This window comes from Canis aureus, chromosome 6 (genome assembly GCF_053574225.1).
Source record: "Canis aureus isolate CA01 chromosome 6, VMU_Caureus_v.1.0, whole genome shotgun sequence".
NCBI lineage: Eukaryota > Metazoa > Chordata > Mammalia > Carnivora > Canidae > Canis > Canis aureus.
In genome coordinates, this window is record NC_135616.1 from 76624891 (window position 1) to 76628448 (window position 3558).

The 3558-nt window shown below is 40.2% G+C and overlaps 1 long non-coding RNA gene across 1 annotated transcript; it reads left to right on the forward strand.

The window, feature by feature from the left end:
* Positions 1-264: 264 nt before the first annotated feature.
* Positions 265-3346, forward strand: LOC144315285 (uncharacterized). The gene is made up of 3 exons (XR_013381029.1): positions 265-372; positions 1040-1221; positions 3078-3346. It is a non-coding gene; the product is annotated as an uncharacterized LOC144315285 (long non-coding RNA).
* Positions 3347-3558: the final 212 nt, after the last annotated feature.

Consider the following 3558-nt stretch of genomic DNA (forward strand, 5'->3'; position numbering starts at 1 on the left):
TAGATACATTTCACAGTTTGCTCTTGCGCGACTTGGGATGTGTTCCTTATTTTCCCACTGCCGGGCTCAGCAGCTCCCTTTTAAGCTGTGTCAATGCTTCAAGAATAATGCTTCCCTGGAATTTATAACTTAGCCATAAGATTTTGACCTAGGCCGAACCTTGGTATCTAAAGTGTCAGAAGGGGGCATTTTTATGTTTATCCTGTAATCGGCTCAAAGAAGTATGTACTAACCTTATGTCTTTTTCAATGTGTGTGTTCTCAGTAGAGCAGCTTTCAATGTCCAAGGACACATGAGAACATCTGAGTTTTATAGAATCATGGATCTACTTATCACTCGACTTTTTCATTAGAGTTCAGCTCGTTCTATTGGGTATGTTAAGTTGGGAATTTTGATGAGGAAGCAAGTTACAATTGATACGACTTTTCAAACTGAGTAGACAACTTCTTCTAAGGAACGGAGTTAAAAATGGCTTCACAGCTCTTGGCCCACATCCATTCCAGGGGAATAAAAAGGTTTTGGTTGAGGGACCCCTGGGTGGCTCAGTGGTTGAGCATCTGCCTTCAGCTCAGGTCGTGATCCCGGGGTCCTGGGATCGAGTCCCACATTGGGCTCCCTGCAGGGAGCCTGCTTCTCCCTCTGCCTGTGTCTCTGCATCTCTCTCTCTCTGGGTCTCTCGTGAATAAATAAGTAAAATCTTTAAAAATAAAAGAAGGTTTTGGCTGATGAAGATTTTATGAAGAGACCTTGTTCAGAGGGAAGTGAGCTCTGAGGTCTTCTGATAAAGGGGAAAGTAGAAGACATTTCCCTCTGCTTACCAAGCTGAGCGAGGGGACTGCCAGGGGCCACTTGGGGAGTGGGAGACGGGTGTTTGCAGTCATGGGACACAGTGGTGCCCGACTCTTGGTAAGGACCTGTACCACAGACTTGAGGGCTGTTCTGGGAGTCCATAAATGACCTTCCAGTAGCAGGTTAAATCTGAGAGAATATCAGGGAGTAGATGGGGAGCTCTTATTCTGATTGTTAGTTCCTTTTGCAGGGGATCCCACCTAAAGGGACTTCCCCGTGTGGGACTCCAGCAGGGAGGAGACAGAGTGAATGTCAGGAGCAGCCAGTCAGAAGGATCACTTTGTGAGAGACTCAGAGGAACATGTGAGAGAAAGTCGGCTTGGACACCTGCAGCCCAGGGCGCACCAGGCAGCTTCTAACAATCCCAGTCAGGTCAGAACATCCTGCTTCCCCTTATTGCTTCTTCCCCTTTGTCGGCCCCCGGCTGGGTCAGGAACAACTTCTAGTAGAAATGAAGTAGAAGGAAAGAGGGAAGGATCATAGGTCCTTCCTCTATGGTAATGGCGGGCTCACAGTAGGACCCAAACCCACATCTAGGATTCTAGAAAGGGGAAAGTTTTCCTTTATAACAAGTATGATGTTATCATTATCACCAGAGCCTGGACACTTGTGACTTAATCACAACTGTGCTTTTGACTTGTGATTGTAGGATGTTCTGTTTCTCAAAATGAACCAGGAGAGTCATGAATAAGAATAAAGAAAAAACTATTTCCACTGAATACATTCTGAAGGGGCGAGGGAAGAGAAAACAAAATTGCATTGTGATTACATTCCATGTAATCAGATATATTGTAGTTTAATACATGGGTTATATGAACTGAGGCGATCTCTTTCAAGGATTGCTTTTTCGAAGTATTTAAAGTCAAGTTAAAATCTATTCTTATATCCTTTTACAGCAATAAACTTAATTTATCACATGCATCTTTACTTTTCAAAAAAAATTAATAAATGCAGCGAGTGGGTCACTTGGGAATTATCCGAACAATAAGTATTCTAAAACCAACTATTATTTATTTATTTATTTATTTATTTATTTATATTTTTATTTAGTCATATTATTTATTTATTTATTTATTTATTTATTTATTTATTTAAAAACAACTATTATTTATTAATACTAAAATAATATGCTAATATATATTTTTTTTGTTGGGCTAACTTGGTCAAAAGTGTATCATGATTACAGATACTAACTCTTAACTAATGTAATTTATGGGTATATTATTGCCAGTGGTAAGATCAGCTTCTATGCACTTTGGGTTAAAATGGAGTAAATGGTATATAGAACACTATAGAGGGAAAAGAAGCTTCTCACCTGTCAAAAAATTTAGTAGGGGCTGTCAATAGATACTGCAATTAATTATGACTATAACCATAGTAGTGCAATGACATGAATGCACACATTTTCTGTACTAATATAATATAATAATGTAATTAGCAGGATGACTGAACAGATATTTTTCAGCAATCATTTTTCTCCAAAGATTTCTAAATTTTCTCCCAAGGTATATTATTTTTACCTGTGAGAAGGAAAAAAGAGTTACAGCAAAGCTAAGGACTTGCCCAGGTTTAGATACCAAACCGATGAGAGGGAACCCAGAACCCCTACCTGGAAGCCTCAAACTACCAAACTAAATGTGAGATCTGTTGAAAACATAGGGAAGAGCACAGCTTCAATGGGAAATGAGGAAGGGGACATATACCTGATGGGCGAACTGTTAGATCTTTTCTATTTCTTGTTTTTCAGCTTGTTTGAGTCTTTCTGGAGTCCTAAGCTAGATATATCTGATATGTATCTAACAAAATAGTCCCTGGATACACATTTTGGCCTGCTGTGCCTTGCTTCCGTTGTCTATAATTGAGAGTACAGGACCGGTCCTGAACTTTGCCAACAGAAGTAAAAGAAATAAAAAACTCTCTTGGTAGTAAAACAGACAGATTGACTTCATAAAGAGGAAGTTTTAAAATAAATGGAAAATAGGCAGGAAAATAGAAGTAACTGGGAAAAATAATGCTCAGAAGATAGTTTTTCTAAACATTATCAGCAAATTTGTCTACGTTGAAGCAGAAAAACCTTCAGGTCCACTCCTAATCCTGATGTTTTAGTCATCGGTGGTGGCATAAATTCCTCCAAAACTTACTGACTTAAAGGAATAAACATTTATGATTTCATCATTTCTTCCAGTCAGGAGTCCACACATATCTTACCTGGCTTCTCATTCTTGTAGTCCCATAGCTGTCATCGAAGTGCTGACCCGGGCAGTGGTCTCATCTGAAGTCCTGACTTAGGGACGATCTGCTTCTACCATCACTCCTGTGTTGTTAGCAAGATTCAATTCCTCATTAATTGTTGAACTGAGGGCTTCAGTTTCTCCCTGGCTGTTCTCTCCGGCTGTTGCCATGTAGATCTCTCCATTGGGAACTCACAACATCCAGTTGGCTTCTATCAGAGTCAAGTGAGAGAACAAGACAGCGAGAGCAAGGTGAGTAAAACAGAAGCCAGAGTCTTTTTGCAAACAGATCTCAGTATTTTATGAGTTAGAAACAAGTTACTGGGTCCAGCCCGTACTAGTAAGGAAGAGACTACACAGAGGCATGAATACCAGGAGGAAAGGGCCACAGGGCGCTACCTAGCATATCAGAATCTGCAAACCAATGAGTTATGTGTGTGGAGCAAGTGGCATCTGTTGTCTGTTATCCAAAGTAGAA